The sequence below is a fragment of the Protopterus annectens genome, chromosome 2.part0, assembly GCF_019279795.1.
Source record: "Protopterus annectens isolate FY-2018-M chromosome 2.part0, PAN1.0, whole genome shotgun sequence".
Lineage (NCBI taxonomy): Eukaryota > Metazoa > Chordata > Ceratodontiformes > Protopteridae > Protopterus > Protopterus annectens.
Genome location: NC_056728.1, coordinates 1,745,397,238 through 1,745,423,961, shown reverse-complemented (window position 1 = coordinate 1,745,423,961; position 26,724 = coordinate 1,745,397,238).

Below are 26,724 nucleotides of genomic sequence, written 5' to 3'. Positions count from 1 at the left end.
TATTTTATTAAAAAGTTGAAAAGGACCACAACGGACCATTTCATCTATGACTTAAAAGACCCTTTTTCAACCAGGCCCAGTTATAAAGCAACACAGTAAATAGTCAAGTCATGAAATACTAACATTAGTTAACAAATGAGTTACAGTAAGTTGTTAGAAGTAATTCAGAGACATTTTATATTACAATTTACTTTCTTTTGCATCTTAATCAGAGGAAAACAGGTGAACAGTGCAATCACAAACAATGAACACAAATTCATCTCAACTAGGTGATATTAGGGAAGCACAGCTATTTGGCTTCTTCAAATACCTGGCACTTTAACTCTCATGGAAATGCTTTCTGAAACTGTAAATCATGCAGAGCTGAAGGAAGTTAGGATCAAGGCTCTGGATCTAGTAATAGTCAGTGCATTGTTTCTACATATAAAGGATATGTGAGGATTGTTAAGTATGAAAAATGGATGAGAAGTAATCAAGTATAAAGTCTAAAACATTTTAAGCTGCTGTGCTCTGCAGATGCATGACTGTCACTGTACTTTTTTTTACAGTAATGCAATAGTATTTTATGCTGGGACAGCGATTTTATTTAGCATAGACAGAATGGGCTGTGTGGTAGATACTGTGGCCTCAGGTGGAAGTGAAAATACATACCACTGCAGTGTAGATGGCTAAACACTTACTATGACCTATCCAAGCTAGGTTTGATTAGTTGCCCAGTTAGGGGACGAGCTAGGCAAGTGAAAAAAGAGACAGCAATGACAAGATAGAGCCTGCTCAGCTATCTCTAGCGGACAGATAAATGGTGCATGCTCAGCATTACAGAGTCCATGTAGAGACCCTAGTGGTGACTGGGAATGACTTGAGGTGCTTTGCCTTCAAACGTGCAGGGCTACCAAGGGCATGCATCTTGTGGAATTTATATACAAACCTACACACACACACACACACACACACACACACACACACACACACACACACACACACACACACACACACACACACACACACACACATCTAGCTAGATAAATAGATAGATTTTATATATGTTGTACTGAAATTAAATAAAAAACCCAAATCTTGATGTTTACAAAGTCAACAAAATGCCAACTTTGCAGACATTGACACGCTACTATGCATGTGCTGCTTGACAATCTCAGTGCATGCAAAACTTAGCATAAAAAATAATAATAAAGCACATTTTTTGCAGGGGAGGCAAGCCCCTTGCACCTCATACCCCCTGCTAATTATATATTCGAACTCCAAGATCACACAGTCTCATGGGAAAGGGCATATTTCTCTACCCCGAGAATTGTGTGATCTTGCTCACCTGCTGATCATCTGTTTAGCTAATCAAATTTTGTCAGCTAAACAGATGTCGACGAACTTCAGTCAATGTGTGTGTGTGTGTGTGTGTGTGTGTGTGTGTGTGTGTGTATATATATATATATATATATATATATATATATATACACACACACACACACACACACACACACACACACACACACACACACACACACACACACACACACACACACACACACACACACATACATACACACTAGCAAAGGGTAAGGTCTATGTTACACAGACAAACTGTTCAGTAAAAAAAAACAACAAAAAAAAATGCAAGAAAGACTCGGCCAGACTTGAATCTTCACTGTGTAATACATTAAACCTCCTGAAGTGGAGGCCCATGAGATATATGCATATGACCCCTTAAGGAAGCCATGTATCTTGAAACACTGGTATGTCCTTAAGGGGTCATATGCATATATCCCATGGGCCTCCACTACAGGAAGTTTATGGTATTACACATTGATATATATGTACATAGGTGTACCCACATTTATTGAGTAACCCATACATCAACCTTCTAAAGATCAACCGCAAAAGGTCAACACAGCGATCATTTACACTCAAACACATATGCACCAATAAAGAACCTCAGTGCATGCAATCTATTACAGCCGAGTGCTCCTCCAGGCGTCTTCTGCAGTTAACCCCTACTGCTCCTCTAGGCGTCAAATATGGATTGTTCATATTTGCATTAATAATTCCAAAACCATGTTACTTACAAGGTACCAGGATATTTTGTCTTGAGCCATATGTGATGGCAAACACAACTCTATTGATATTTGACCTCTTTCAATGAGAGTTTTCTAGAACTCTAAGGTGATAACTTAGTTTTTAAAAGCTTAAGCCATGCCCACTAGGGGTTAAAGGTGCACACTCAAAAGAGCTGCTCCGGAGTGAATGCATTATTTTTTGGGGGGGATCAAACTCCCCACAACCCCTGATAATTATATACACTAACTCTGAAATCTCACAATATCAGGGAGAGAGTATGGTCCACTACCCCAGGAACTGTGCTATCTTGCACACCTACCAACCATCTGCTTAGTTGACCAAAAGTGGTTGATTAAACAGATGTTAACAACCAAGGTTTCTTTAGACAAAAAGTAAGACACCCATGTTGATTTGCACTATTAGGTCTAGTGAAAACATTTAACCAAATAGCAACCTTGCATATGCACATTGGATACCAATCCCTTGGGAGACATAGGTATTCACAGGATAATGGTCAAGGTCTTAAGAAAGGAATAAAAAAATAAGAAAAGAAAAGGACGATGGCTCTGCTCATGCTGCCTGTTACTGCAAACTCTCCACTCATATTACATTTCATTTGCCCAGTTCCATTAAATTGGCCACGATCATACATACGCTGGTTATTCAGATTACAATCATTACTGCACATGCTTACAGTGATTGACTGCAGCCTGCAGGTGGAGTTGCCCACTTTGCTTCCTTTTCCACCCTCAATTCCCCAACCACCCCCAGAGTTTCAGCGTTATACATACTGTTGTCCTTCCACTTTCCACCCCCTTCATCCCTCCCATTAAAGACATACCAACTTATTACCAATATACATGCATAATATAATACTCTTTCCCACTCCTCAAATTATTCATTCATAGCACTCCAGTTCAAACCACACTTCAACCTCTGCTCCATCTCATATTTGCATTACACTTCATATACCAACTATGATGCCCTCAGGCTTTCTCACTGCACTCCTCTTCCTTAATGGTTTACCTGTTCCCAGATGGCCTATTTCCTACCCATCATAAAAAATCCACACCTCTTTCATCATTGTTCCTGTCAGTCTGTCATTCACTTCACTCTACTTTCATTATTCGGTAACAAAATTGCCCGCACTTTGCATTCCAGGAACACAATAACAATGCACCCAACATATTTCTCTGTGCACAGTTCTCCTCCCATCATAAAACATAAACTCATAATGCTTACATCAAAATTCCTAAACAGCTCTGCAAACTGACCCCAAACATTCTAATATTCCTCATCAAAGCCAGCATTGAAACTAACTCTGGATGTTATCACCATTTCTCTCCATCTACAAACGGCACAGACTCTCACATCACCTGTGCCCTCATCAGTGCACAAAGCATTACCAACAAGCTTGACCACATAAGCACTTTCCTTTTCTTCCACAGCCCGGATATTACACCTGTCACTGAATCTTGGATCAAGCCAGGCAGCCCCAACTTTCAGCACCTCCTCCCATCATAAAACTCTGAGTATGATGCAAGACCTGGTAACAGGAAAGGAGGAAAGTGTCTATTACTATACAAAAGCCATCTTAACCTCACCCCCATCATAGCCAAAGCTAACACTGCAACAGAAATAGACCCCAACTGGGTCCTCCTAAAATCAACGCAAAGAAAAATAAAGCCTTACTTATTGTAGCAGCATATCTTCCTCCTTCATCTTTTTCTAAATTAAAATACCTAATCTCTGAAATAATCTTATCCAGCAACTTCAATAAGAAAGGACTCTGTAACAAAATTAAACATGTAATTATCCTGGGAGATTTCAGCATTAAATTCTCCAGTCACTTCTCAAACAACATTTCTGAATTTCAAGCTAACAAGGACCTCTTACAGTTGCTCACAGACCCCGCCCTCCTCAATCTGCATATCAACAACCACTCAACTCTTGATTACTAATCATCAATAAACCACTAATGGTCTCAAATATTTCCTTTCACCCCGCCCCCACCTTCTGTGATCACTCCCCAGTCATCTTTCAGTTCAGCAGTCTGTCTCTAAAAACTCCACCGACACTGATTTCCTTTAGAAATCACAGAGTTGAAAAAGCCACCTGACATCCTTCAATTAGTCTTCCATATTGAATATTCAAGACCCTAACATAGAAGCTATGAACCTAATACAAATACTTCAACAACTCCAGGACAAAGTCTTCCCCGTGGTAAAACATATTTTTAAACAAGAATATATACCACAGCTCACCAAAAAGCTTGAATCTCATCTCAAGCTAACGGATTAAGCCGGGCAGTTGCAGAAAAATATTCCAACTCCTGATAGCCATGCTACTTTTATCAAACTCCAGAAGTTAGGTAAACAATCCATACAGAAGCACAAAGCAAACCATCTCAAAACCAAGCAACATTCTCTCTTAAAGAAACCCAAACACTTCTAGGATGAGGTCAGTCTGCTCATTGGACGCAAATCATTTCACAACATATTCTCTCTAAACTTAATCTAGACTAATCAAGGACCAGTCTCCTGCTCTGACTTTGTCACATAGTTTAGCCACCCTATCAAAACTATCAGAAGCATCTCTACTACCTTTACTCTCCCAGATCCTCCTCCCTTCATCCCCCTTTCTACTTAAAAAAAATCTCACACAAACAAATCAGTAACCTACTTGAAAACATGTCCACAGAGACTCTCCCCCAGTTCCAGTCCACATCTTTCTTTGATGTATCTACTACTGCAAGAAATTTCTAACCCCTCTGTATTGCATTTTAAGCTGTATGTGACAAAATAAAATGCCAAGCATCTGGAAAACAGCTGTCATTAACCCCTTTTGAAACAACCTAAACCTCAAAACACCTCACACTTTTGTCCTATTTTAATCCCTCCCATTCTTGGGAAAGTGCTAGAAAAAATAATTTATATTCATCTCTCAAGCTACATTCAGCTATACCATCTCCTTTTAAAAGAACATAGATTCTGGACTGGTTGTAATACAATGGCAACACTTTCATGCCTAACTGATGGGATTCTCCTCAATGTGGACAAAGGCAACTTGACAAGAGCAATATTTGTTGACCTCACAAAAAACTCTGATCTTATTAACCATCAGCTTCTCCAGCTCTCTTCAGAGCATTGGCATTAGTGACACATCCATCACCTGGGTTCCAGTACTTCTTTTCCAACAGATTCTTCACAGTTACATGAGGCTTTTTCTTTCTCTCAGTCCACACCTCTTCAAATGGTTCTATCCAAGCTCTTTTTCTCTTCTCTATTTTCATTAACCACCTCATGACCTCCCTACTCTACAACTCATTCTCTAGTCTGATGATATGGTACTCTTTAGGCCTAGCTCTACAATTGAAACATAACTACAAAAATACCTTAGCTCCCAAATTCCTGTTTCATTAACCACAAACTAACACTTAATCATAGTAAAAAGTAACGTCTTTCAGCTTTTCCCAGTTAGGGGTCACCACAGTGGAACTCCGGTCTGCTAATGATTGGCAGTGGATTTTTTATGGTGCCAAGTTGCCAGCCCGACACCCAACCTTCAAAGAAGGCATGCCCATTCATGCACGCACCTACCTGCATGTCTTTAACATCATTCGACCGCGGGGAGGACATGCAGACTCCACACAGAAGGCGCTCCAGCTGAGAATCGAACAGGAGAACCTCTTGCTGTGAGATGACAATGCTAACTGCCGCACCACCACGACCTATCCATACAAAAACAAAAAACATGCTATTTGGCACTACCCACGAAATCAAAAAAATCACCAAAGTCACTCAATATTACCACTCTTTGTAGTACACCAATAGCAACAAACATCTCCTTCAAAACCTAGACTTATTTTTAAAATCGTTTTTTTCTCAAAACTTGCATTTTATCTGTCTCTGGCCTAGCACTCAAGTGTGGGGTCATTTACTGCACTGTTATAACTTGTTGATATTTGTGAACCTCTGCTATCTCTGAAAAAAACAAAAAAACAAAAAAATCTTGCTTTTTTCCCACTTTTCTGAGATTTAAAGTTCAGTTACAGGCTTGCTGTTCTGAAATGTTTGTAAGTTTCTTGGTGGCCATTTTTTGCTTGGGCTAAAGGGAAGTCTCTCTGTTCATCAGTGGCAGTGATAAACATTGAGCAGCCTGCCTGCCCCTGTGGGAGTGGTTACTGACTTGAAACTGTAGTTTTATTGGCCATTTTGGGTCATTTCCAAACTCCTTGAGCTTCCTCTCTTAAATCCCTCTTTTGCGCGGTTTTGCGCGTTTTTGTGCATAGCGCAACAACGGGCAGTGCTGCCTAGTTGGGTTTGGACTATTCCTGGCTCCACAGGGTCTGCTCTTCACTTTTCCCTTGGAACTGCTCTATCTCTCAATTTAAACACCATATTCTCATTCTAAGGCCCTTCACTGGTCCAAATAAGTAATCTTACAAGTTAGCACTATTAAACCATAAGCACTACTTACTCTTATACTCTCTACAATTACCTTCTCCCCTATTGGTCCATCTTAATTCAGTTTCCTTATATTACTCTAGCATGTCCAAAGGTCAGTCAATGGTTCCCTCTGCAGTCCAGCTGGTGAATCTGGGAATTTTGAGGCAATGTTACAACTCTCTCATGTACACAGACAACCCTCTCCTCCTCCAAACAGGTTCAAATATATGTGAGAGATGCAACCATATAGCCAAACTGGAGGCTGAGCTCTCTCATCTCAAAACTGGTGAAACCAGTCAGGAGGAGAAGATAACCTCACACAACACAATTCCAGTATCACATAGTCCCACCACATCAGTGAACCAAACACATAAATACACAAAAACATACTCGGAGGCTCTAATTAAAAATCTACCTAAGCAACAGAGACCTCTAAAGCAGACATCCAAGCAAACGCTACCCCAAAACAAAACACGCACAACACATAGCCCACAAAGTCAGTGTGCCAAGCAGCCACAGCCCTTAAGGCTGATACTCTTGTAATAGGTGACACTATTGTCAGACACACTGATGTCCCGCTCACCAGGCTGAATAAAGAGAAGGTCACAGTGAGCTGCCTGTCAGGTGCTAGGATCCGCCACATAACGCAAGCACTCAGGTCACTCCAAAGCAAATACAAATATGACTCAGTCATTGTACATGCTGGTGTGAATGACCTGAGACATACCTCCCTGGACTACATGAAAAGAGACATAGAGGAGCTCTCTGATCATGTAGCCCAGGCCGGTATGACCCTGACCTTGAGCAGCATCTTACCCTCACCCAAAATGATGCCACAGTACAAAGACAAAATGATCGATTTTAACAATTGGCTAAAATTTTGGTGTCATTCTAAGGGGATCCAGTGTCTGTCAGCCTGGGATGACATGCTCGACAAGCCACGTTGCTTCGCTAGGGACGGCTTGCACCTGTCACCACTGGGCTTTCGGATATTGGCAAAGGCTCTTGCCACCCCCATAGTGCCTTTTTTAGGCAAGGCTCAAAAGTCAAACCCACCTCCATAGACAGCACAAGAAACAAGAAACTATGGGTAATGCTGCTAAACGCCAGAAGTCTTAACCTCAAGATGCACGCACTCGAAGCTCTCCTCAGTATGGAGAACATCAATATCTGTGCAGTGACAGAAACCTGGTTCAAGGCTCCAGAGAGCACCCCAGCACTACCAGGTTATACCTCATATCATGCTTTTCGGCCCCAAAACCTGGACCGAACCACAAAAGGAGGGGGAGTTTCCATATTTATCAAGGATATCCACACCTCCAGGTTAGTGGCATTGCATGAAGTATCGGAGACCATCCATATGCAACTAACAGTAGGCAAGACTGCTTTTCAGTTTATAGCATCCGACAGACCACCCTCTCAAAGTCAGGAATCCCACTCGGCTTTCCTGAAAACATTGGAGAACATGAAGATCTCTCCGAACACCATTATATTGGGTGACTTCAACTACCCAGACATAGACTGGGAGCACTACTCAAGCCCCAGCACCTTAGCCCAAAGGTTCCTGGAAATTATAAACTCAAATGCTATGGAACAACTAGTCACCACTCCCACAAGAGGGGATAATATACTAGACCTGATCATTACCAGCATGGGGACTCTATGCTCCACACCTGAAGTATATCCCTCATTGGTAAGATCAGACCACAAATTAATTTCACTGGATGTCCACATCCCAACCCCACCCCCAGCCCAGAAAACCACAGTGAAAAACTTCTCAAAAGCGAACTTCTCACTTCTTAAAACTGAAGTGGAATCCTTCAAGGCCCCAGGGCCAGTGGAAACTACGGCCCAAACTGCAGAATCCTATATAAACGCATTCTACGGACATCTCCAGGAATGCATGGATCATGCTATCCCAAACAAAAACAAAACCCAAACATCCAAAGGCAGGCGTCCAGTCTGGTGGACCCCAGCCATAAATAAACTGTACAACAGAAGGAGGAAGATACTACATGATAGAGCAAAATCCCTAATAGGGAAGGCATCTCTGATCAGTACTAGCAAAAAATTACGATCCCTCATAAAATCCTCCAAGGCCAGCTTCGAGAGAAAAATTGCTCAGGACACTAAAGACAATCATAAGGCTTTTTTCAGTTATGTTAGGAACCTGGGATGCAACTCCCAGACTTGTTCTGAGTTGATTCTAAACGACAAAAAATACACTGAACCCACAGACATCGCCAATATCCTGGCAGACAGGTTCAGTGCAAACTTCTCCACCCCCAAAAAAGCAAGTATCTATCCCAGCAGAGGGCTGCCTCCCAAACATCTCTGATGCTCAGGTGAAGGCTCCAAAGCAAAAAACACTGCTTCCATGGGACCAGATGGCGTCCCGGGTTGCATCCTACATGAACTCCAAGAAGAACTAATCCCTCAAATAAAACAGCTGTACAATCTCAGCCTCACTACAGGATATGTGCCCACAGAATGGCGTACAGCAACAGTGGTCCCACTCCACAAAGGTGAAGCCTCTATGGAGCCTGGAAACTATCGCCCCATAAGCCTGACTAGCTTAGTCTGCAAGGCTATGGAGAGGACCATCATGGAGCTTATAAACAAAGACATTGGGGACCTACAGACACTAGATCCTACCCAGTTCGGCTTCGTCAAGGGCAGATCCTGTCTTTTGAACCTGGTTGACTTCTTCAAAACAGTCACCAAAGCCATAGATGAAGGAAAGGTAGTCCACGCAGCCTATCTGGACCTAGCAAAGGCATTTGACACAATACCCCACTCAGGCATCATAGATAAGCTATCCAGCTTAAATATAAACCCCTATGTCACAAGATGGGTCGCAAACTGGCTCAAAGACAGAACCCACAGAGTGAGAGTTGCTGGAGCCATGTTAGACTTGAAACCAGTCACAAGTGGCGTCCCACAAGGTTCTGTCCTGGGACTGCTCTTGTTCGGTATATACTTTTCCAAGGTACAGGCCAACGTGGGAGGACTATGGCTCACCAAGTTCGCAAACAACTGCAAACTAGGCACTATAATCAACTCTCCAGCTGACACAAACAACCTTCAAAAAAGTCTCACAGAGACGGATAACTGGTGCCAGAGCCATGGTCTAAAGCTAAATGCCAAAAAGTGTATAGTCATACCCTTTGGCAAAAACAATGTGCCCACAAATTACCACATAGGCGGTAACCCATTAAGTACAGAGAAAGAAATTAGGAATCTGGGGACCCAAGTTGATAGCAATCTCTCCTTTGACAACCACATTGCCAAAGTGGTTAGAAAGACCTTTTACGTAGCCCACCTCGTCATGAAAGGATTTACCTCTAGATCAAGAGAGGTAATCGTGCCCCTTTATTCATCCCTCATCAGGCCCATCATAGAATACAATGCCCCTTTTGGGATGTACCTTACCTGACACCTGCAGCAATTAGAAAGACCCCAAAAGTACCTCACCAAGAGGATCAAGGGACTCAAACAGATGCCATATGCTGCTCGGTTAAAAAAACTCCAGCTCTACTCAGTTGCATACCGCCTACTTCGAGGTGATCTATGCATGACATAAAGCTATGTCCAATCCAGAAATAATGGACATGCTCCACCTCAGTAAATCTAAATCCCTTAGAGCCACACGCTCGAGGGACTTGAACCTCAGCAGTGAAATAAATAGAACTTGCTGGAGGGACAGATTCATAACCCCGAGGCTCCCTTCGCTCTGGAATAGAATTCCAATTCACGTTAGGCAGAGCACCTCACTGAATCTCTTCAAGAAGAATCTTGATGAGTGGATGGGGGATCGTAGGTTTGTCCTGGGGATTACTTCTGTGTTACTATTAGACAGAGGCACAGCAAACTAAACCTTAAAAAGGGCACAGTATACTCAAATCAAGGGCTGGCGTAAGCCAAACAAAATCGGGCTAGGCTTATAATTGCCCCAGGGCAGATAGCCTAGTATGAACCTATGAACCTATGAACATTCAAATACTCATGTTAAAACAATTCTCACTTCTCTTCTAAGCCAGGAAAATCTCACCCTACCTAACCAAACCAGCCACAGCAGCTTTAGGCAAAGGAGTCCTTCTGGCCCAACTTGAATATAAACTCCCTATAATAGCTGCAGCCTCTAAGAAAAACTCCTCCACACTATATAAGAGACAGTAATGACAAGATAGAGCCTGCTCAGCTATCTCTAGCGGACAGATAAATGGTGCATGCTCAGCATTACAGAGTCCATGTAGAGACCCTAGTGGTGACTGGGAATGGCTTGAGGTGCTTTGCCTTCAAAGGTGCAGGGCTACCAAGGGCATGCATCTTGTGGAATTCATATACAAACCTACACACACACACACACACACACACACACACACACACACACACACACACACACACACACACACACGCACATATCTAGCTAGATAAATAGATAGATTTTATATATGTTGTACTGAAATTAAATAAAAAACCCAAATCTCGATGTTTACAAAGTCAACAAAATGCCAGCTTTGCAGACATTGACACATTGGAGAATTAAATGGCAAAGTTCAACTACCTTAGCCATGAGAACAAACACTTAATTGATGTCACCGTATAGCTCATTTATACTAGCATGTCAACGTCATGTAGAGCAAATAACAGGCCTCATTGCCAAGGACAGCAAGATTAAAACAGAAACATTATCTTTTTGGAAAATTTTGTGTTATCTATGTAGTTATTTAAATTATGTGTTTTTAACTTCTAAAAATGACACATGTGAATATCAGCAGGTGGCTTACCCAACTCAAATTTATATTTTCCACTGTTCCACCTTCTACCCTTCCCACACCTGCACACCCATAAAATAATAATTTACATCCCTGTCACTCTTTTCATAATGTTAAATGAAGTATAAAATAGAAACATAATTTTTACATATACATTATGTGGTGCCCTGTAAGATACAGAAGGAAGACACAAGGTAAAGAAACAATAAACTACCAACTCTCACTCAGGGGAGTAGGCAATGCTAAATAAAATTTATACAAACAGCATGTAGGTGAAGTGTGGAGAGTTTTGTAGTCAATGTGTTAACAGCTTACAAAAATCAAAATATTGTTGCAATGTTGAATGGTTTAAGAATGTAATAAATGATATATTAGTGCACATGTTCTGAATTATGACATGAAGGTATTTATCAAAGATAAACTCATTATTTTTTGGAAATGCTTGGTGGGGGGGTTGTGTGACTGTGTTCTTATGCAAACTTTCACCTCGGCCACCTAGATATGCATTGCTAGGGGAACTAGATAAGGCTGCTGCCTTTCCCTTAGTATCAGAAAGATTCCATACATCATACCTGCAAGGGTTGCCAGCTGGCAAACATGGCTTCCTAGAAGGGAAATGCTGCTAAGCCATCTGAAGCCATTATGACTACATAAAGTCCCATGGATGCAGCCTCTGTATGTACTTTAGCAGGGCATTTTTCCCAAGCAGCAGACATAAAGATAACAGAAAAGATAATATGGTCGGAAATGATCTAAAGCAAGTGATAATGTTTTGTGTTAGAAAACTGAAGTTGGAGATCATTGTGAATAAGGGAGGCAGCCATAATAAATCTATAGGAGTTAGTCCTGGGACTTAGTCAGCTTAGAATTTCTGTATCTAAAATAATGCATTACTTGAGTATTAAAATAAGGGTATCTGGAGAGAACTAGAAGGTAGAACTAGTACCTTCTCACTAAAACTGGTGAAGCCATCATCTCATTTCATTCACAGCTGGAGCACATTAATAGAGAGGTTCCACTGGCTTAGGCTTGGATTTGTGGAAGATTAACGGCCAGTTAACTTGCTAGAACATGTAGTCTATACTACCCTAACTGAAGTGAGCGTCCTGCTTTTTTGCCCACACTGTCACCTGCCTGTAGCCCACTGTATGCACTGCACTAGTGGTCAATAAACTTATTGCAACAAAAGAGTTTGCACTGTGCTAACTGAAGTAACATTACAGCTTTTTACCCATATTCCCATATGTCTACATTTTACCATAAGCAGTCAGTAGTGGCCAGTAAACTTGGTGCTATAGCTGGTCTGCACTACCCTAGCTGAAGAGACCAACATGTCTTTTCCCATTCTCTGACTAGCCTGCAGCCTACTGTATACTTTACTGCTAGCAATGTTTTGTTTTGCTGTCTCTACCTGACAGAGTTCCTGTTAACATCTTTACTTTATTGCAGGTGTCCCTGTTATTTTGTTGTCCTCTTGCATAGCTTGCCTCACCACTTAGCTTTTGCTTCCTCCATACTCAAGTGTTATTCTATATTATTTCACATTTCTGTTAGCCTTTCTATACTCGTATCAATAGTTCTCTTGGAATTCTACTGTGAGTTACAAAAGTGCTCAAACCCTAGCTTCACAAATGCCAAAAATAATGATCAAAACACAGAAGGGTGAAAAAAAATGTAAGCATTTTTTGCGAGCAAGCCCCCTACACCCCCAATGAGGGAGGCTTGCCCCCACATGCCCCAAACATTCACACACACACACACACACACACACACACACACACACACACACACACACACACACACACACACACACACACACACACACACAACTCTATGATCACAAAAAACTTGAAGAACAGAGAAATCTCCCAAAACATTGGAATCATTCACAGAACATACTTAGGAATCTAACCAGCAGTAATTTACTATGGAAAGCAGCAGTCGAGGACATCTTCCTCAGCATCTTTTTCATCAGGCAGCTGACACTTGAAGAATTTTGCCCTGACCACCTCTACAGGAGCCTTCTCATGGTCTGTGCAAATTATTGCATATTCTGTTTTACACATTTTCTTATAAATGACTGAGTTTTTCCTTATCTAGGCACCAACATTTATACAAGGGCTATCAGCAGTACACATGTATAGACAGACTGATTCCCACTGACTCAGGAGATGCGACAGTCCCCTTTTAGCATATTAATTATACCTCTTTGATCTTTGCCTTTACTTCCTCACTTCATGGTATCCATAAGTTTTGACATCCTGGTGTTAATTATGCCTTAGATTAATTGCAGACTGTTTTAGCTCTTCCTTTGTACATAACTTAGTATATAAATAAGACTTCTTCATTATCCCCCTTTGCATTAGCCTGAGACTAGCTGTGAAGAGGTGCTGAACAACATCTTCACTTTAAACTGAATTTTATTTGTCAGTATAATCTGGGCTTGTTATGTGCTGGTTATAGTATTTGTTTTATGTAGCTTATTTTTCCGGTGTAATACAATAGAGTGGATAACTCAAGATATATATGTGTATTTAAGTACTGCTCTGTGCAGATAACTAGAGTGTTTACTAGTGGTCTTTACAGTATGAGAAGCAGCATCATGTATATGATGCACAAACACATATTTTGCGTTATTCTAATAAAACGCACTGCTGTTTTCCTTTGTAACCTAATGTTCTACCACTGCCAGTGCTCTGCCCAGTACATGTCTCTGCTTCCACATTACTACGGTTCGTGTTCTTTCTCTGCATCTCTTTACAGCACTAGTGGCAATTAAACTTGTTGCTACATGTGGTCTGCACTACCTTACATGAAGTTATCATCCTGCTTGTAGCTGACAGTGTCAGTTGCCTGCAGCCCGCTACATAGCTTGATACTAGACTCTGTTTTATTTTGCTCTCTGTTCACTTACAATATCTGACCGGGCTCCTGTTAATGATTTTTATTTAGTGCAGGTGTTCTGGCATCTTCTAGCACAGCCACTCTCAGCATATAGTTTTTGCTTTCTCCATACCAGTGTGTTGCCCTCAGGTATTTTACATTTCTGTGAGCCTTTGTGCACCTCAGAACCAATAATACTCATGGTCTATGATATATGATTATATAGTCTCTAAATACTGCACATGCACAGACTGACTGACCAATAGAGACCCACTTTACACCTGTCCCACCACCATTCCACAACTGCTCTGCTTCTCTCCACTTTTATCATATAGCCTCCTCCTCCCAAGACTGTACCACACCCCCTAAAGATATATCTGTACAAACAATCAACCCTTGCTCATTTGTTAAACACAAATTGTCAGAAAATCAAATACACCAATATCTATTTTAATGGACTTATTATAAATTAAAATAAAAACAAGGACAAAACATAACCATTGACAGTACAAACATGCAGGCACAGCACAAACTACTGAAGTTATTACTTTCTCACATACTTCATCCTTGAAAATGTTACTCATTACTCACAACAAGCTTTTGTATTGGATATACTTAACTCATTTACAACAATACGTCACACAATTCCACTTCATTTACTCATAAGAAACACAATTACTTCAAACTCCACCATGCTTCCTTTATTCTTTTGGTCTATCATTAACTGCAATTTACTTTTACAACTTGAGTTTCTTCCTAAACATAATTTTTTCACTTCCTCAAAACTCTTCTTAGCAAACTCCCAAACTCATACGATTACCCCACATATTCTTAATTTAGCATTTTACAAAACCTCAGCCAAATTAACACAAAATTTAATTCACCACACCTTCCAACTTATGTTCAACGTTGCTTTCAAAATCACTACTCCACCATTACTGTCTTTCGGCTTTTCCCGGTTAGGGGTCGCCACAGTGGAACTCCGGTCCGCTAATGATTGGCAGTAGATTTTTATGTGCTGGCTTGCTGGGCCTAACGCACAACCTTCAATGAAGGAATGCCCATTCACGCATGTAGACACACAGAAGACACTCTAACTGAGAATCGAACGTGCAATGTCTAACTGTGAGGTGACAACACTACCGCAGCACCACCACCGCAGAAACACATCCTTCTTAAACCCAAACAGCAAAACATCATTATACAACAAAGTCCCTAAAACCCCCTTCCAGATTATTCCTGTCTTCATTGTACTTCTAGGCTTTATCTATATAGAGGAAAATTCAGGGCTTTCATGCCAAATTTCTACAAAAGCAGTATTAATATATCACCCATCTCATTCTGCCTTATTAATGTCTACAGCAGCAATAATAAGCCAGAACAGCTCGACTCTTTTTTAAATAATCACTCTTCTGATATCACTGGCATCACTGAATCTTGGATAGAAGATAATACCCAACTTACAACATGTCTTTCCAAATTACAAATGTAGACGGAACAAACACACAGGCAGTGTACAATGCTCCAGCACAAAAATACAACATCCATCTGCATGGGTAATCAAACTCCAAACACTAACCCAGCAAGTCACATCTGGCTCATAATAAAATATATTTTAATGCTCACAACTTTGGACAAATAGTTGTATCATACTTCATCCTCCTTTTAGTGCAAACAAATTTCAAACCTTCAGATGTTTAAAGCAGCCTCTCCATTCTAAAAATATAATGATAACCAAATTTTACTTAAATATGAATACAAATATGTAATTGGAGACAGACTTACCCACTAGTACAAGAACCAACATGACCCAATTTAAAGTCCAAAAAGCACTCTTTACTTGCCCTGGCTAGTATTAACATATTTAGTCTTATACAAAGACAATCTGTTCTTTCACACAACTTTAGAAATTGCTAACCTTTCCCCTTAAGATCCAAAAGATTAACAGGATCCCATTGGTGATCACCTCTGGAGTTCTCTTATCAAGATCTGTTAATCTTCATAACATAGTAAAGAAATCCATCAAGCACGAACAATTAAATTACTCAAGAAAAGACAAAGAACAATCCTCCCTCCTGGGCAAACCAAAACATTTCTGCAGACATATCAACAGCATGTTGAGCCCTAAAACAACAACACAAATTCATCCACCTGAAGCCATAAAACGGATGGTTCTCTATTCTCACAGGATTTATTAAAATAATTATCCTCGTCTCCTAACTCAGACCTCTCCAATACTAACGGCAGCCACCCAACAGAATGTACACCCCAATTTACTTTCCCCTTCTACGTTCAACAAATCACTATTTAACAAATTAAAAATCAGTTAGAGAAAATCCAACAAGATGCTCTTCATGGAGCAAACAATCTGCACCTATGGTTTACTTACCTGAGCAAGAAAGTCCATATCTCTTTACCAAAATCTGTTTTTTCCATCTTAAAGAACTCCATTGTCATCGTCATACCTAAAAAAAAACCCTAATGCCTCCTCTGATTTTAGACCCAACTCTTTACTTTCCACACTGGATAAAATATTTAAAAAAATGTCTATGTACATCTGTTAGAATACTTACAAAAACAGACATTATGATCTCTCCCCACCAAAATGGAGTCTGGTCAGGGAGAAGCAATTTAAAAGCTGTCACCTCAGTCGATTACAGTTCACTAATCAACTCAGCTCTTAGCCCCACTGCTACAGACTGGTTTAACTTCTACCATTTTGAATGACTATTCACAGTCAAAATCAGTTCCTCATTTTCAGAAATAATACTTCTAAAACATGGAGTGCCAGAAGGACCTAATCTTGGCCCTCTTCATTTTTCACTATTTGTTAAATATCTTCCCTCTAAATTCCCACAGCAGAATCTCATACTTCACACTGATGACCTAGCTCTTTGCATGACAAACCAAATCCCTAATATTATTAAACAAACACTTAAACAAGTACTCTCCACTCTAATAAAATGGATACAAAACAACAGGCTTATACTTAACACCACAAAAATTAAAGCCATGATTGATGGAACCTCAAACAAAACTAAAATCTGAATCATCCAACTGGCACATAACTAGAAAACATAACAAATAGCTAGAAGGTGTCAGTTGTTTTTATTACCTAGGTTTATGGCTAGACCAAAACCATTAACTTTCAGTTTCACATGCAATAAGCCAAAACCAAGATTAGTAGAACAATATGTTTGCCAAGAAAATATATAATTTCTTAGCCTAAAGGTAGAACAGCCACATGAAAAGTTATATTACTCATCAAAGGAAAAGTTATATTACTCCCCAGTCTAAAATATGGGCTTCCCATCAAAATATCTTCATACTGAAATGAATCAGTCCACACTTACAAACAATGGCCAATTTTAACTTCTGTTTTATTACAGAGGGCCTCTAAGGGAATATTTCCTGTCAAAAGCCAAATGACTTTCAATACAAGAAAGATTCAACCTATTAAGCTTCTTTCCATATAACTTAATAATAATGGACTTTTTTCTCCTTTTTACCAGCAAACTTATCACAGACTCTAAAATACCAGTTATGTTCTAATACATCCATTCTTCAGACACCATTTACATAACTTAGCTTCTCAGTTCTGGCATTGAAATTTGAGATCTGATTTCCTCTGTATCATCAAAAATCATGACATGTATTTTTAGCTCTTAAGCAGCATAATTTTTCAACTCTGCTAGCTGTAAGTACTTTTACAAACCACCCAACTAACACTCTCCTTACTAATGTTCGCCTTCTGATCAACTAAGCAATCTTAGCTAACAACCATTATCATGGGTAGGCCAAGCCTGCACCATTACTTAACAATGTAGTGCCTAACATTCCTCTTATGTCTACTACCTTTCTCTTTTAACTCTTTCATTCTTACCAACTTTCTTTAACTTTATCTACTCTCTTATCTCAGTATCATATGTATTGTAAACAGTGCACATTCAATGATAAATCGCATTAGTGAGAAACTGCTGTTAACACAGCTTATTAGTTTGTGTACTTATTTTCATGTGCTTTTTGTTTCTATGCTGAATGTCTCCAACTCAGATTTCTGTATAAATGTAATCTGCACATTTTACTTTTGTAATTCATTATTTCTTCTGGTGCTTAAACCATTGGAAAGTTCTTTTCCTGAAAAATGGTTTCTTATGTGTAGTTCATGTTTTGATACTGTGCAATACTAATACATTTCTTTAAATTAACATCTTGTTTCACCAGATCCAATATGAAATGGCAACTAACAAGATGCCAGAGAATCACATCTCTGAAAACAAATGCCCAAAATAGCACAAAGGTGAAAACTACAACTGTATGCCCTCTCACTCACCCTAAAAAAAAAATATATATATATATATATATATATATATATATATATATATATACACACACACACACACACACACACACACACACACACACACAAACACACACACACACACACACACACACACACACACCAATTGTACTGTCACACAAACATGACAAAGGGAGCAATCTCCCAAAACAAAGGAATCACAGCTGATGTACATTTAGAAAACAGTCATTGTCATTCTTTTTCTCAGTATCTTGTGGTATGAGCACTTGACACTCAAGGAATCTAATCCAATTTACCAGTGGGTATACCTGTTTCACCTTTTTTTGTAAAAATAATAATGATATAAGCTGATGACTGACCAAACAAGAATTATTGTGTTTCAGGAGCATTGGTTAATTCAGATGTAACATCATTATTGTTAAGTGGTCTCTAAACTACCCCTGACAAGACAGCTCCAGCTGATGCAAGTCAAGTATTATATGCAAACGTTAATGTGCAGACTCCTGTTCTGGGCACTGTAACAACTAACTTCTCTTTTACATTAGTAACACTGTTGCAAGGAATAGTTTGCAAATTTTCCTGAATCTGCTCTTGGGTTGAACTTTGCTAATAAACCATGTATCAAGATCATAAATGTCAAACTTAAAGTTTGTTTTGCTAGAACAATGTCCTGAATTTATTAAAATTGTTACTATATAAATAATCGTATTGTATTGTTTAGTATTGAAAATATCATCCAAGAGAACTCAACATAAAAATAGTCAAGAAAAATATGAATACATTGGGGAAGTTTTTTTAATGGTTGGATTAACTAATCTTTAATATGTTTCAGTATATACTGAAAATGTTAGCAGCAGTTCAGCAGTGCTGTTATCCCCTTAAAGGTACGGCAATGAGGCACTACAGGATATTTTAAACTGTGAAAACAGAAGTTTAATTTTTATATTTGATCTTTGATCCCGGTGATTGCAGCATATATAGATATAGATATAGATATTGGTATTGATATAAACATAGATATAGATATGTATGTATAGACAGATATAGATATATTTGATTGGCTGAGACTTGGTGGGGTTGTGAGTCAATTCTAAGCTATTTTAAGCAATGTCAGTTGAATATGCAATGCATTTCCAAAAATCCTTATTGGACTTTTAGACATAACTCCAACAAAGATCGTACAGATAAAGAGAGTGAAGAACGGAAACATATTATAGACAAAACATAGATGAATAGACAATGTAAAGAGATAAAGATTTGTTTGGAACAGTCCAGTAAAAGCATGCTAGTTTGTCTCCACAAATTAGATACACATTCAAACAGTATTATAACATTTGTTACAAGAACATAATTTATATTATAGGGTTATTACACTGAAAAGGTATACTTATTTATCCCTATGGACATAACCTGTAGGGGTTAAATAATTAAAACTTCCATCTAATGGTGCTATGTCAGAAGACAATATAACTTGTGACTTGTTTGCAAATGGGCGGCCGTGGTGGTGCAGTGGTTAACGTTGCCACCTCTCAGCAAGAGGTTCTCTGGTTCGATCCTCGGCTGGGGTGCCTTCTGTGTGGAGTCTGCATGTCCTCCCTGTGGTCATGTGGGTTTCCTCTGGGTGCTTCGGTTTCCTCCCACATCCCAAAGACATGCTGTAGATAGACTGGACACTATAAATTGGCCCTAGGCGTGAGTGTGTGTGCCTTATGTGGAAGGTTGGGTGCCAGGCTGGCAACTCCACACTGTAAAACTCCACTGCCAGTCATAAGTGGACAGGTGATCCACTGTGGTGACCCCTAACTGGGAAAAGCCGGAAGAAGAAGAAAAAGACTGTGACTTGTTTGCAAATATTACTAGACATAGATTCAGGTAAGCAAAGGTCCTTAACATTTAGAAATTAAATATCTATAGGTCAACAAGCACAGATGGACTGCCAGAAAAGGAATAGTTAATTAACTGAATTTAAGAAAGTAAAAACTATCGTGAAATAAATAATTACAAATCAAATGGCAAAATCCATAAGGCAGTAAAGGCCATTCCCAAAATCAAAAGCCCCAGAAGCAGCAGAGAAGCATATCTGTTAGACTCTACATCACCAGCTACAAACAAGAGTATAGATCCAGCTGTATGCCTCCAAGACCAGGAAGACACTGGAAATGGTAAACTCTCACAGGTGCGAACATACAAGGCATTGGTGAGAGTGGACAGAGCACCAGTCAACATAGAGCAGTGTAATCTAAATGCAAAGCTGGTATACCATACTCAGAGTACTACAGGAACAAACCTATAATATGAGTAGGAGGCAACAGTTGGGATACTCAAAGTGTACTTCCAACAGACAAAAGTCATTAATAATATAAGGAAAATAGTTATTTCAAATGATATATTAATAATTTAATAGATACTGAATGTTTAACAATGGACTATCATTCAATCTCATTTTTAATTAACTTTCTGAAAACGAAAGGCATTTACTGTTAAATGGAAAGAAATCAGTTTCAACTGTCATCCCATAATGGCTGGACTTTGAAATAAACTGCTTTCCCTCCTTGCTCAGATTTGTAAAGAAATTACATTTAACAGTGCATTTTTTATTCAACGATCACAAGTGTTAATTTAACAGTAAGCAAGTGGTGGAAATAAAATGTGTTCAATTGTTCAGACATGAATACTAGGAATGATAATGTAATACATTTATGAATTTAGCTACCAAGGGAAATGAATGTGTAGAAAAATGCATTTGATGTAGGGATTATTCTAAAAACACAATGTGAATGAATCAGAACTGGATTAGCTATGATATCTTTTAGTACATACTAAAACTATTAATTGCAATTGTGTTTGTCCCCCCTGAAGGCATGGAACCAAAATACCAGGGGATGTTCTAAACTGTGCAAATAAAAGTTAGAAAGCTGGGGTTTATTTTTGATACAGAAAAATCTGTGTGTGTGTGTGTGTGTGTGTGTGTGTGTGTGTGTGTGTGTGTGTGTGTGTGTGTGTGTGTGTGTGTGTGTGTGTGTGGGTGTGTGTGTATACATATATATATATATATATATATATATATATATATATATATATATATATAAAGAGAGAGAAAGAGAGAGGGATAGATATATCGACAGACAGATTGTCTGGGTATCAGAATGATTATGGCAAAAAAAAAAAAAACTTGAGAGATAACTAGCTTAATACTCTCTTCTAATGTACTAGATGCATATAGTTTTACAATATTTATGGAATAACCTAGATGTAAGAGATACAGCTTTGCCATTCTGCTCAAATACTGTTAGAGAGAGATATAAACTACCTTGTTAGGATTATATCCTGTTTATATAATAAAGACTTATACAGCGGTCAGTCTTTTTCAGTGCTGGTTAGTGGGCTGCAATCCTAAAGATATAAAACAACATTGGTAAGACTTCCACTGGGAAATGTATGCTGCCCCATAAATGGAGGAGCAGAAACATATCCAGGGGACAAGCATAGTAGGGTCTGGAGCACTGTTAAGGGATTGGTAGAATGAAGGCATTATGCTAGGGAGACTTTATTATTGGTTAGATTAACTATGATACCTTTTAGTACATACTGAAATGGATTACATAAATTATTTGTATTCAGAAAAAACATGAAATGGAGGATAAGGGGAACTATATAGTAGCAGTTTTGTGTCCAAACAAATCTGAAGGGTGTAACAGAATAGAGGAGAACTGCAGAGATATACAAATACCAATGGAAAGAGACCATGCAGTACGCTGGGCAATATGGAGAAAGTAAACAAAGAAGAAACAAACAGAAAGGATACATTTTGTAAATTAGCATGGTGTCTACATTTTATAAAATTGTATTTATCATTCAGGCAACACCACAGCACAACAACTGCTCTGCCCTCCTTTACCAGTCTAGTCAGCCAACAGAGAAATAATAACAACTTTGTATCTGCAATATTTTTAGACCTCTCCAAAGCATTTGACATGGTCTCACATTCCTTACTACTCGACACCCTGGCCTCCCTATCCTTTGCCCCATCCACTATAGCATGGTTTAAAAGCTGTCTGTCCAATGGCAAGGTGTACTATCCCCCTTACTCTCAACTACCATAGGCGTACCACAAGGCTCACTATTAGGCACACTTCTTTTCTCCATATATACCAGTAATCTCCATACCACCACACAGCATGCTTCACTTATACAATACACAAATGATTCAACTCTTATTTGTTTGGCACCATCAATCACCACTCTACAACAACTCACTCAGGAATCTTTTAGCTCTGTTGAAACATGGATCACTCAATTCCAACTTATCCTAAACCATAATAAAACGAAATTGTTACTTTTCACCCCCAACAAAGCCATGCCTATCCCTCTATCTTTCACTATCTCCTCCAAAAATGGTACTATTATCTCTCCCTTTGACCATGCCAAACTCCTGGGCATTGAAATTGACAAAAGCCTAATTTTCGACATCCATATTTCACAAACAATCAAAAAGGTTCATAAAAACTGGGAACACTATATAGACACAGAGAATCCCTCACAAGACAAGCTCAGATTACCCTTGCCCAAACTCAACTAGTGTCCACTCTAATGTATGCTGCTCCTATCCTTACACAAGTCAGAAAACTTGACCTTGCCAGACTTGAGTCAAGTTATAACAAAATCACCAAATTTGCGAATAACTCCACCTTCAGAACCCACCACTACCAGGCTCTAAGGGAACTACAATGGTTAGAACTTCCCCAACTACTAAATTACTACCAGTTAGTCATTGCCTACAACATTGTGAGACATCCTGGAAAAACCTCAGCACTAGGCCAACTCCTCACCCATTATAATACAAATCGTCCTCTCCGCTCATCCGACAAATCTCTACTCTGTATCTCAAAGGCTAACAATACTGCAGGAAAAGCTATGTTCTCTCACACCATAGCTAGAACATGGAATAACTTCCCTTCTGGTCTGATTTCTGCCTCAGCTCTTACCCATTTTAAAAACTCACTTAAATCACACTTAATGGAAAAATGGCTATGCCCTTGCATCACATAATTCCTTCTGTTCATTCACTCCATAAAACTCACTGCCTACTTCAACCAGTGTATAACTTTTTACAGTCTTATGAAACTCTGCTTATGGAAATTGTAGACTTATCGCATGAATATCTATGGTTAACTATGTTTCATTTTCTATATATATTATCTTGTTTTTCCATATTTGCTTATACAGTATTTTTTCATATTGTTTTTCATGTATTTCTTCATATTGTTTTTTTATGTTGTTTTTTCTCATATTTGCTTCTTCAAAATTGTTAATCATATTGTTTAATTTTGGTACATACTATGGAGCTTTTCTCCCTGGGCCTCCGCTGAAAATGGACCTGTGTCCAGTTGGACTATCCCGGTAAACAAATGTAAAATAAAATAAAATTTGATCTACCACCAAATGTTGAACTTTGATTTAATTGTGCCACACCTAAAAGCACAACTTTTTGAATAAATAAAAGGAAGTGCTAAATGCTACTGTCCAAGTCATGAGATTTAAAGTTTAGCCAGACATTCAGTTTATAACAATGTAAAATCATGCCTAACATACCAGACTGTCATACCCATAGGTCTCAACCATCCCTGATTTCTCAGAGTATCTCTGATTTTGCCTCAAATTTTAGTCTATTCCCCATACAGTTTGCGGTTTTCTGGCAAATTGTTGAGGTCAGCAGTCACTAAATAATAACAGACATGAATTTCAGACTGCATAGCCTTCAGAAAATGTATGCTAATGCAAAACCTGTTATTCTATAAACTAAGTATATAAGACCAATATTTAAAATCTGTCCCAGATTTTGCACCTTTGTCCCTGACTATTTTTTGGCTTTGTCAGTGATTCATGAGCTAAGAGGTGAAGAAGTATGCTGATATACAAGTACACCACACAACTTCTCCTCCATTCTGCCTTCTAAAATATAAAACATAAGGAAGTGTTTACCACTGACAGCTTAATTTACTACAGGCCCAAGGGAAGAATTACCAAAACCAAAAACCTACTGGTGATACATAACGGACAATACCAAATGCAAAGATCTGGCAGTAGCTTTTGATGCCGACACTGACCAAGATCTTCTGAAGACCACAACCTACCATCTTATGCCTGAGCCATGCAGTGCCTCACTTTGCAGAGTACTGTATTGAATGAAATAACAAGATGTAACAACCAGAACACTACCAACATTTATGCTGCAGGAGATGATACAGGATGTGATGATAGCCCTCATTAGCAACACCAGTGTTACTCAGTTGGCAAAGTGTCAGTAGAGAAGCACAGTGGTGCCCATGTCCTAATCTTTCAATGATTCTGTAATTCCACGTGGCACAGTGGACAGGATATAGGACAACATCAATTTCAGGAGAAACAGGAAACAGAAGTGTCAGTCTGAGCTATTAAGTGCCAACACTAATTATATGGACCTCTACAAAGAACATTCATACCCATAGCATACACATTGCATTTGCTGGACATGATACATGAGCCAGTCATGACTTGTACCAATGAACACTGATACTTACTATAAGCCTGAATGTGTTACAGGAATAAATGTCTCTACTGTGAAGTCTGCTAGTGATGCTGGGCTTGGAAGGAGAGATGCAGTTGTCATTTCAGACTCTGTAGCCATCATACACACTCTCATCAAAGTTATGCTCCTCAAAGTAGGCATAAGGCCTCTTTCTTCCACTTGCCAAAATTCAGTGGAAATGGGTGTAGGAAATGGGAATAGCATGCATCTCTGGCAAATGCAGGGGCATCATGCAGTAAATTAAATGCCAGATGGCCCTTACAGTGCTCCATTCTGGTGAAATACTGTAAGCATTTGATGTCTGAAAAAATACTGAACCAGAGGTACAAGATGTATACTACTGCTTGGAAAACTGCTTCATATGTGGGAGGGTGACACACAAACAACACACACACACACACACACACACACACACACACACACACACACACACACACACACACACACACACACACACACACACACACACACACACACACACACACACACACACACACACACACACAGACACACATGCACACACAGACACACATGCACACACACAGTTCTGGAAGGAGAAGCAAGCCTGAAGTACACATATCTGGTACAGTCCATTTTCTATCAGATTATGCAGGTGCCGCTATATACACAATACAGGGATGAAAACTGGAACAGATGACATTTAGCTGAACAATGTACATCATTCTGGCTGGAAATCACCACCTACCCTATTTTCAAGAAACTGTACAAAGAATTGGAACAGTGTATCCACTACATGTTGTTTAACTAGGCAGACACAGGTGAGTTTTGACATTACTGAGACAAGTTCATGCCCACAGTAATAAAATGCCATGTTTTTATAGCTGATCTGTCTACTGTTTCTCAGATCAGTAACACCAATCTGGATAGAAATCACCAACCTATTGTACAGAAGTTGTACAAGGAATGAAAGTGCCTTCCAAAGTCTGCAACCTTAGCATGTGATGATACTGTTTACATGTTTTTCCCACCCATATGCTGGGTACTGATAAATACCTTCCTCTGTGCTCCCTGTACATGTCCATTAAACAGCTCCATACATGTACATATCCAGTTTTACCCTGCCAACATGGCTTCTCATATCCATTCTACAGACTTTGTATAGCTGTATGCCTTTTGTTCCTGTACATGCTGTTCAGTGATAGTGTGCTGTGCTACTTCATACACTCTTCTATCCCATCTACCCCCAAAGAGCACAGAGACAATATCAGTTTGTATTAGTTAATGTGTTTACGTGTTTGTAACAAGTGACTGCCCTGATCTGCACTTCCTTTATCTACTTTAGTTATGTGATACTGTGTCACACAACACTGCCACAGAACTCATGTCACTGACATCCTATGCATACACATGAAGAAACTGTTTAACTGTCTTACAAGTGTCAGATTCACACACACCATCAGTGTCATTGCGCCAAGCAGTTTGCTAAGCAGCTAGCTGTACAACACCTAACAACAAACACTGCAAGATTACTGCACTCCTCATCAGGCAGTGTTGAGGCCCAAGAGATTTTTATGTCGATACAATAAAGTATATATGTTTTACTGCCTGACTCATATTGTTTTTATTGTATATTTTATTTGCACAGATTTGTAGTGTAGGAGATTTGACACTTTACCACAGCTTGACCCTACAGCC